Below are 11,095 nucleotides of genomic sequence, written 5' to 3'. Positions count from 1 at the left end.
AAAAAAAAAAAACCAAAACAAACAAAAAAAAAACACATTAGTTTTCAAGAAAAAACTTTCTTTTTGGTCAGATTACATAAATATATTGTAAGAAAATCTGCAATTTTTCACTGAATGTAGCCTTTTACTGACTAGGCATATACCTAAAATTTTATATTTTCATTTTCTGCTGGCTAATGTAAAATGTTTCAAGTTGRTTGTCACAGTCAGAGCAACCATGAATGCTGTTGACAGTACTTAGGTTTGGGTGACATGTGAGAGACAAAAYTCCTGTGTAATGAATTGTTACAATTTACTGAATTTTTATAATTTTGTTTCTCCAAGATCTAATGTGTCTGGCAAAATTCTTTAAATTTACTGCTTGAAAACTTTTATTTACTACTGAAAGAAACTAAACCAAGAAAATTAATCTTCCATTTGAGATCATTACTTAATAATATCATTTTTATTTCAGTTGTCTACCTATGGAGGTGTATAAAACTGAGTTCTCCCTGTCCCTTGGTCTCTGAATGTAACAAATCTGAATAATATTGTGGTTTGGGTTTTTTTATGGGTATTTTTGGTTTATTTTTAAATGAAMAGAAMYTAARTTTGAAAATTRCATTACTCARATCCATAMATTTTCTCTGAAAGTGTTCAATTYCTCAGGTTTTCTGTTTTYTCTGTGATCTTGACRGATGTAGAAAACAAAACAAAACAAAAAAGTTAGAAGCTGCAAGAAGGGTTCAGTACGATTTTCCCAATGATACTGAAGAGAAAAATAATTATTTTTTTCATTTGCATATTTTTTTGCTGTTCCTCATGATTTGTGTAGGAAGCCTCAATTCTTTGTTTCGCTTTCTGCCCTGAAAATCTAGGCTCGGTAATAAAACTAGAAATCATGGAGAGAAACTCTGCAAGCCTGACAGGGGAACTTAAAATTCTCTTTCTTCAGCTATAGATATTTAAACACTGAAAAAAATCCACAGATATTTACTGCAAGCCAAAGATGGGCACTTTTATATCAGGCAAACTTCTTAGGTCACCTGAGGAGAATTCTGTTGCCAGTTGTTTTGATGAGGATATTTTTTTTTTTGTGTTCCTCAAAGCACAGTGGTCAAACATCATCACACGGAGACATCTGTCTCTCCACCCCCTCTTAAAAGTGTATCTTATATTTTAATCCTTTGTTTCTGTTTGTTTTGTTTTCCAGCATCTCTGCTGGAAATGAACTTCTAACAGTCTGCCATTTATGATTATCTTATTTTGCAGGATTATATTATTTTCAAGAYATGAAACATACATGACAGTTACATAAATAATGTTAGGTAGGTCCTTATTGGGTGCACACTAGAGCAATTCTGTTTGCTTCAGAGAAGCTGTGACAATTTACACCAGCTGAGAATGTAGCCAAATATYTCCTAAAGTTATCACAAATTTTTGYTTTKCCTTGATCTGCCAAGCAGGGGAATAGGGGACAACACCTGTGAGTCTTAACCTTCAAGGTGATGTATCTGAAATAAGTCATGTTCAAACCATCTTTACAGTGTCAGAAACTGTTGCCCTACAGCAATRGAAATAACCTAGAAAAGAAATTTAGTATGAAAGGAATTGCAGTCACATAARAGTATCTTTTTTAGCTTTTAGTTCAGAATTGTCTTTGCTTTTGGATGTTTATAGCAGTGCTTGTGACCTTGAGAGTAGATATATGAATAGTTGTTTTTTTTTTTTTCCTTTGGATAGTAAAAATTTTAACATGCCATTTATTTAGACAACTTTATTAAATAGTGATTCTAATGGGCTGTTACCTAAGACAGTATGTTTTAAGGRGAGAATGAAGATTAAAGCCCGCATCTGAAAGGCGTGACTTTTAAATTCTATCCTGATTTTGCTTATTGTACTCTCTCCAAAGCCAGTATTTCTTGTAAAAATGAAAATAGCACTATCCTTGTGAAGTCTTAATATTATGAAAAATGAAGTGTTTTATGAGCATTTTTATGCTTTCACATCAAGAATTTTTCATTTATTTTCAAAGCTTAAAGCATCTTCTGCTGTGGTAGCCAAGTAAGGTAACCACCTAGTGCTTCAAAGCATACAAAAGGGTACCAGGCACTGGAGTTTGTGATGAATTCAGTTCTTGTCATATACCACCTGCCATGGCATGTAACAGATCTGTAATGGGTTTCYTACCTTTTACTGTGCAGTAAATGGATTGATAGATTAGGTCTGAGACCAGTGAACCATGGAATCAGAGGTTTGCTGGAAGGAGTTTATTACTCTTTAATATTATTCTTGGTCTGGTGTCAGCCAAGAGCGATGAGCTAAATTATCTGAAAGTAAGCTGGATGCCAAAATCAGCATTCTCCTCATTTATCCACCTTAGTCTTCACAACATCTACTGTATGTATTATGAAGGTTATTATAAGTGCCTGATGGAGACATTTTGTTTTGCTGCCTTTTAATTTGTCTACTAGTATTAGTTCTAATTACGAGACACTGAAGAGACTATTTCACTGTTTATTGCCACAGCAAATCAATTTGTTGTGCTATGTGGACAAGATAAAAATTGGAGTGGAGTGACATGGCTATAATTTGTGAACATTTTCTGTACCACCACAACAGGCTTAGGTTATCTTAGCTTGGTTAATCAAGTGTAGAGGAAAGCAGATGGGTGCAAAAGTGTAGAAACGCAAAGTCATAACAAGGTTATAGTTCATGTATTGTTACTTGCCTTGAGTACAAATTATTCATAGATTACCTGCAATGACATAAACATTCCAGCATGTCAGTGCAACTTAATTGGAGCTCACAATCGAAACTACTGCAGTTTCTATTGTTGTTATTTGTGATATATAGGAGAAAATATGTTGGAAAATGAATGCTGCAGTGTGATTTCTGTTCTTTCAATCTGAAATAAGAATAGTATAACTGCCATTTTGGGGATCAGAAGGTTGATATTTTCCTGAATTTACTTTCATTAATTAGTGRCCTGATTCCATTAAATATAATAAAGTCTTTTGTTATGCTAAATTAACTGTGACAGTTTGYCATAGATGGGTAATTCAAGTCCGCATTCATGTTATCATCAGCCATACTCACAAATGGCCTCACATACAGCAAAATGAAGTTTGATGCAAATGTCCATTAGACAAACATGAGAATGTCACAAGCTCTAAGAAACCAGTGTTTAGAGGCCTAATTATTTTTTTTTTTCAATTTGCATATTGCTAGCAGCTAGTATTAACTAAAATTTTAAAAGCTAAACAAAGAAAGATATTTATGAAGTACAGACAAGTCATGCAGGGGTAAAACGTCTGTATTAACCAATAAAGCTATAAAAGCATGATTAAATACATGTCTGTGTGTATATATAGAGTATATATCATACTGAAAATTCCTTTTTATTCTTGTTTGCCATACAAATCCAAAATATATGAATCATTTCTTTAAGAAGTTCTGTCAAGTRCTTTGAATGTAAGCAGTATTAATTGTCAATATATAAGTGCTGACAGCTATGTTGAGGTACTATTGATGTAGCTGAATTACCACATATCAAATAAGTCACTTCAGGCAAATCTTTACACATTTTTTCACAACAGCATCCTATGCATCTGAGGGAGATTTCACTTGTAATGAACAATGTTCAGATACTACCGTACACCAATCAATGACAATGGTTTGGGCTTTTTAAAACTTCAGTCCCAAGACAGAGGCTGCYGTTGTCTGTCAGGTGTTTCATCCATCTCTATTAAGGAAGACTATAGAGGCCTAAAAATCAATATTTTAGTCTTTGCTGTTTACAAGATAGAGATTATACTTTAATTATATGGACCTGTCTGTATAGCAACATGCCTATGTAATTGAAATTCCCACAAATGGAATAGTCTGAAATAAAGTTAAACTTTTCAATTCTGAATGTATGGACAGAGAGGGGAATTAGAGGCTGGAATTCAGAGCCGTGCAAAGGGATCTGGGGGTCCTGGGTGATGGAAAGTTGAAGCTGAGGCAGCAGTGCCCTGGAGCAGGAGGGACATCCCTGTCCTGGGGACATCAGGGACAGCATCGCCAGCCGGGCAGGGAGGGGATTGTCCCGCTCTGCTCTGGGCTGGGGCGGCCTCACCTCCAGTGCTGGGGGCAGCTTTGGGTGCCACAATATAAAAATGCCATGGAGCTGTTGCAGAGTGTCCAAAGGAGGCCCTGAGGATGGGGAAGGCGTTGARGGGAAGCCGTGTGAGGAGCGGCTGAGGGCACTGGGGCTGTTGAGCCTGGAGGAGACTGAGGGGAGCCCTCAGTGCAGTCACAGCTTCCTCGTGAATCCCAATGGTGTCCTGCTGATCCTCTTCTGCTCTTCTCAGTGGTGAGGGTCCCACAAACCAGAATTCCATGGATTAATGCAAGTTCAGGTTTGGTGGGAATGCTCAGGTACCCCCCTGGGGCACAAGTTGGACACTTGTCTTTTCAACAGACTCTGGATCTGTTGTGTCACTTGCATCATGTGCTGTTATCTGGGGGATACTTGGGAGTGTTTGATGGTTTATGACACCTCCTCAGCTGCCTCTCACGTACACGTCCTGTGTGCGTGACCTCCTCAGGCTGGAAGGTTTTATAACTGAGCCACTTTGTGTAAGGGAAGATGGGTGAGGACTCCTGTCATACCCCACTCTCTTCCTGCCCTGATGAACCCAGCCAGATCTGATTTTCGGAACAGCTGCTGAGTTTTGCTTTCTTTGTGGTTGCGTTCTCCCCCCATCCTCGTTTACTTYTCCCTAGACCTGAGATAATTGGACAATAGTATCACCTTTATCTTACTTCAAGTTCTCATCAGTGTCTTGGCTCACAGTTCAGTTCCCACCAGGAAGCACATTCGTGTGGAGATTGGACTTTGGTGGTCGCAGTTGCTTTATACAATTTTGTCATAATGAGCRAAGTCATTTTTTAACAATGTTTAAGCCATTAACCATTTCAGTCCCTCACAGAAATGTATGTAGMCGGAGCGATATCTATGGTACTTTCTGCTGCAAACAAGGAAAGGGCATGTAGGGCATTAAGCATTTGTTTTAAAATAATTTTCCTGTTGGATATCCTTCATTAAGAATTAATGAAAGAATTATACTTTAAAGCGTGTGTGGCTGCTTCTGGATTTCAGGCACTGAGTAAGAAAAAAAAGATAAAGAAATTCCTGGACTAGATTATTTAGCAGAGATTTAAGGTGCAGGGTTTTGTGCTCAAAAATGTCCTTGACAAAGGAGAATTGCTGCGATAGTGGAGAGCAGAATGAATGACAATTAGTGACAAGTATCACATATAAAAAGCATACAGATATTCAGAAGAGCGTGGTATACATGGCTGTATTACCATGGAAGAAAAACAAAGCAAGTTTTTCGGGTGGGGGAATATGTTTGTTTGCTTTTTAAAAAGCTAGACAGCCAGATGAAGCAGAAAATTGTTTATTGCATTGGGGTTTTTTTTTTGTTTACTTTAGATTTTTTAATAAAAACGAAAGTTGTAAATATTATAAATATTCCATTGAGAATTTTTTTTAAAGGCCAGATAAACACATGCTAAGGTCAGGTCCTGGTAGCCTTGCAAGGAAATATGAAATACTAGATACAAAGTAACTAAAATTCTTCTATATTTAGCAAACAARAATCTTCTATACATATTTTTAGTAGCCTGCTTTAATCTTCCTCTAATAATACAGTCTTTACTCCAGCTTTGACAGAGACACTTTGACTCATAAATATTCATGGTTTAAAGGAATTACATAGACTYTGTTTTAAAGTCAATATTGAGTTTGTTAATGCAAATGGCTCAGTTAATTAACTAAATGGCATCCTAAACTGAACTTATATGAAACTCTCATACACTGATTATTTTTCATGAAGAAATGATGCATATAAATTAAGTTTCCCCCCTTCCATTTTAAATCATTCTTTTGTACATGCTCTAGGGATGGTGATTTTGGGCAGATAAAACTTTCTGAACAGTGGCAGTAAGAATTTCTGCTTTATGTAATCATCTAAMAAATGCTATGGAAGTGTCAGTTATGATTTATCAGTAAGTCTGGATTGAAGTTTGCATTTAATGTTGTTATGACTTCAGTTATTTCTTTATTATCCAAGTCCTCCTTGGATGACATCAAACCTGCTTTCAGTCCAGTTATGCTGTGCTGTGCCGTCAGTCTCTGTCTCTTTTTTTCCTAATATTTGCATTTTTTCCAGAAATGGAGTGGTAAAGCAGAAGCTGCTGTRTGTTTTACATTTAGTAAGCGAAGAAATTAATACAGTAAGCTTCCTCTTCATTTCTTCATACAGAATACTTCATTTTTCTCTATGCAAGCAATTCCATTTTTTTTTAAACCTGAAGCTATCAGTTATCCTATAATTGAAGTCCATTTTCATGAAGTGCTYTGTATATCCAAGTGACCCTCCCAAGCGGGGCATGCAAAAATATCATTGTTAATGGTCTTCGCAGGTATCCCACGACATACTTTTGCTCATATTCACTGCAGCTTATCCTGCTATGCATATCAAGTTAGCTGGATTTTAATCCACTCTCAGATTCCTCAATATAAGGTCCATTTATAAGTGCTGTCCTGTCAGAGTTTGGTGAGGCAGATAGCAAGAAAAAGGGTTACTTTAGTATTGCAGGTGGGGAAAGTGGCATATTTTCACTGCTGTTAAAATGCTGGAATTTGGAATTTCTTTGCTCTCCACTTGCCACTAAGAAAATTCTTCATATTCTTTTTTTTTTTTTTTTTTTTTTAAATTACATATGGGAGAGATGCATGTCCTCATCTATATTCTCAAACAGCTGGGTAATAACTGCATTATTTTATCTTTGGTCATTTCAGGTAGAGGGAAGGAGGTTGACTTGTGGCATAAAAATTATATTTGAAATCAGGCATCAGTCACTTGAAATAAAATATGTACAAGTCATTTCAGTGGCTTTCCTTTTTRTTAATAGTGCTACCTTACTAGTAATATAACTAATCAAGTTCATTCATTTGCAATAACATTTCTCACGTCTGCAAAACTATTTCCCAATAYTTCAACTTTCCTACTTACTTTTTTACCTAATCAGTTTCAACTTTTTTATTTTGAGCCTTGTTCCTGAGTTAGAAGATTGAGCTGTAACTCCACAACCATTGTTTTAATTGATATTGCTTTAATTGAATCTAATATCTGGCTATTCCTGAGAACTAAACAGAACGGGGAGACGGAATATGATTTTACGTCAGGCAACATTATAAAAATCCTTYCTCCCTTTTTACTTGCCACAGGAATTGGTATTCCTTTCCATCTGCAGAGCTCTAATTCTTCCCATGGTGCATGCACACAGCTGTGTGCAGACTGAAAAATAACTCTCTAAAGCTAAAGTGAGAAACAGCAGCGGGAAACTGGAGCAAGAAGATGCAGACTGCCAAGATGGGCATATGTAAGGTTTTGCACYAAAGTAATCAGATTGGGATAGGGATAGAATCAACACAGTAGTGTGTTATTTAGGCTGCTTGTGAGGGAAAATCATGCAAGACATCAGGTTCAGACGCAACAGAAGCAAGCAATGAAAGTAATTTTAGAATTCATGAGGAGAAGAAATTAAAATACTTAGATGAAGACTTAGGCTTTAAAAGTATGCAATTATTCAAATTACAGATATTCTGATGTTTTGAGAGATGCCGCCATTTTTATGTTGGCAGGATTATGTGGAWTTTTTTGTGTGTGTTTTAATGAAAAGAGCAACATTTCGAATAAGTAAAATTTGATATGTAGGAAATGATCTGATAGTTTCAGATTAGAGTAAAATTTAATACTGTGAAGACCAGTGTCAGCTGTTAAAGTTAAGCAATTCTGCTGTTTCCCCACTTAGAGCTGAAATATTTTCAATTATTCTATCACTAAGCTTCTAGTTAATCTAACTTAATTGGCACTTGAATAAAAGTATAAAATTTTAGATGTATAATATGCTTTGAAATTAATATTTTGTCACATAACGTTTGAAATTATATAGCCCTTTGATGTTGAACTCAAGTTTGTTTTCTTTAAAAGAATAATCCATACTTTTGGTGTTTCCACTTGCAAATTTATTTTACATCTTTGGTTGCAAATCCAGGTTCATTATCAATGTTGATCTGTCATGAAATAAGGCAAAGTTGAAAATATTTCATTTGTCTTGAGAGGGAAAACCCAGATTTTTAGAAAGATGTTCCAACTGAAGTTATCTTTTATTCAATTCCTTTTTTTATTTGCACCCTGTCTTCCTTGCCAGCCTGTAACACTGCTTCATTGGCCTGTGCTCAGTCCTAGGCAGGTCTTGGGGAAAGCATTTTGTGTTTGCCCTGTTTTCWCTCTACAGCAGGTGTTGCTTTATGGCCATGATTCAAATTAATCATCCCTCTTAGAAAAGAACAGCAGCAAACCTCTGATAAAATATTACAGTCTTTCCTAAGAAGGAGGGAAAGACATTACGCACCAAAGGGGATGAAAGTAAGTAGATATTGGATAGTTACCCCAAGACAACAAGTGAATAAAAGGAGGATGGGACCAAAAGCAAAAAAAGAAGAGAATACTGAAGTGGGACACTAGCTGCTGCTCATTCATCCCTGGAGGATGGAACTCATTCAGAGAGCCCAGAAACAGCAGGGCAGAGGGATTGTTGTAGCTCCCAGCAGCACTGGAATCCCACCGCAGGGGTGCAGCTCCTGGGGCTGAGAATAACAAGTTTGAAGGGCTGCGAGTAAAACAGCAGGGAAGGTTCTGGAGGGCCCCATCTCTACTTGTGCTCCTCTGCTACAGAAAGAGCATAAATCTGAACAGCCARTCATGCCCATGTCCATTACTCCGTGGAGATTTTCCAATTTATGCTTCTGGTGGGCTGCAGAATTAGCTCAGGAAACAAGCTGTCCCCCAAGAGACAGTCTGCAACAGTACCTTGGCTTGATAGGCAGACTTGTAATTACCTTAAACTCATCAGGCTCTAATTTGATTAGCCAGCTTGACGGCTTGATGCCAGAGCTTACAAAAAAAAAAGCCAAACAAACCACAACGAGCTTGCAAATGAAATCCCTGATAACCAGSATCCAAAACTCTGATTCCCACACAATGGCGTGTGACACATGGATTTTACAAGGMATTGCCTTGTTAAATGCTTATCTGCAGCCCTAACCTGAGCTGGTGAAAGTTCTTCATTTATTTACTGTTGTTCTTTTTATCTCTGGAGTAAAATTGGATGAGAATAAAATTCTGTATATAATTAASTGATTCACATTTACATTGATTAATTTTTTATATTAAAGATATTATAATCCTATATTAATGCTATAATTTTAGAAAAGGCAACAATGTGTAAAAAAGGGCTTCATTAACTCAAATTGCAGTTTACCTCTCATTATAGTTGGGATAAAGAAATGTGTTGAAAACAGTGTTGAAGTATACTCTGTCACCAAAACTTAATCATTGAATTCTGCTATTTTGGACTGAATATACCTTAGTATATAATTGGTTACTTGCCCCTCTTTCTTGCCCTCCCCAAAACCTCTACAAATTTTTCTTTCTCTGTCCTATGGTAGGCCCAAAATATTTGATTAATGTTGATTAGAAGCAGATTAATTTTAATTTCAGATCTTTAGAAATCAGCTTGGATTTTTATCTGCCTGTGASTACCTATTTGCTTTCAGTTGTATTTCTGTGGAACTTATTTACATTAATATTAAAGCTAGTAAACATTAGAGATTAACATTCAAAAGTTGTAAGAAAGATGAAACCAATCTTGTATGAAATTAGGCCAAGGTCTGCATAAATTTTGAGTTAACACTCATAAGGGAAATGAATGCATTTTTAATTGTTTTCTTTCTTTTCTGGGTCCATTCTGGAAAAACAGATTTTTTATTATATTTTAAAAGATTAGGAAGATAGTAAARGCAATATGATTCTTGGGTCATTCTTTATTAAATAAGACATTTTGAGATRGTTATAATGAACAGTGGAGATAATSTCATATATGGCAAATCAACTTCTTGAATTACAAATACCTCTTACATATGGTTGAAAAAATCCCATGCAGAGATTATATAGAGGGATTGTTTTAGTACCTACAAATCAACATTATCACACCAAATTTTTAAAGAAATGTACATGTCATGAGGCAGATGTGTTCTGTGCATTCTCCCAGCAGGTGATTGTTCAGTTTAGTAACACTCATTTCTTTCATGACTCTGAGTTTGGATTTGTTGTCTTCTGAAAAATTTTGCCATTAGGGATTAGAAGTGCAGGTCACTAATACTTCTGTAGCCAGGCAATATSATAGTAATAGTACCACTAATGCTGTTTAACTTTACAGGGAATATATTTTATATTGTGTGTCTCAGAAACCTCATATTTTGCTACTTTTAAGACAGTCACTTTGGTAAAAACAATGAACATTGGGAAACCTTACTTTTCATGGTATGGAAAACAAACCATATTACATGGTTGATTTTATTAATTGCTGTTCTGTGTGTATCTGYTCAGGCCCTATATTTGCCRTTGCAATTTTTAATTTTTTTTGTGAAGTACAGATGGTTTCTCCCCTAGTGTATGTTTGCAGTGCTGCCCATTCTGTGGTACCGTGACACCTCACCTCTCTAGCTATAGAAGGGCAACATGGAGCTTTGTGTTGACTTATCCATGGCCAGCCTGTTCCTAAATTTTCTCCAAGTGCTTCAGAGCTCAATTTGAACAGTGCCATTCACTGATTCTTAATTTCTGATATTGTTGGCACAGAAGAATGTGYTTAGTTAAAAATCTGACTGCTTTGAATGCAAATCAGAGAGCCGAGGTGCCTGAYCAGAATTGATGATACATTTCTTCATGATTTTTCTTCACTGCGTGCATCTGCTTATGCATATTTGCATCCAATTGGCAACTCTAAACACCTTATAAGAAAACACATGCTTATAAATATCTACATTCAAGAGGTCAAGAAAGATTAGATATAATTCAAGTGATCAATTTCAAGTTTTCAATTTTTTTCCTGATTAAAAATTGACCTTTAAAACAGTTTAGTACTCTGGCATAATTTTTTCTTTGACTAAAAATACTGAGAAGCCTGGCAAGGTTTGATTTTTTTTTTTTTTTTT

At 36.0% G+C, this 11,095-nt stretch overlaps 1 protein-coding gene across 1 annotated transcript in view; it reads left to right on the top strand.

Annotated features, from left to right (window-relative positions):
- LOC130583047 (dystrophin-like) overlaps positions 1–11,095 on the top strand; it is a 382,130-nt gene that overhangs the window by 13,898 nt on the left and 357,137 nt on the right. The gene's annotated exons all lie outside the window — the stretch shown is intronic.

The sequence above is a fragment of the Malurus melanocephalus genome, unplaced genomic scaffold (genome assembly GCF_030028575.1).
Source record: "Malurus melanocephalus ecotype Western Australia unplaced genomic scaffold, MMel_1.1 scaffold_550, whole genome shotgun sequence".
Lineage (NCBI taxonomy): Eukaryota > Metazoa > Chordata > Aves > Passeriformes > Maluridae > Malurus > Malurus melanocephalus.
This window is presented reverse-complemented; position numbering and strand designations above follow the sequence as displayed.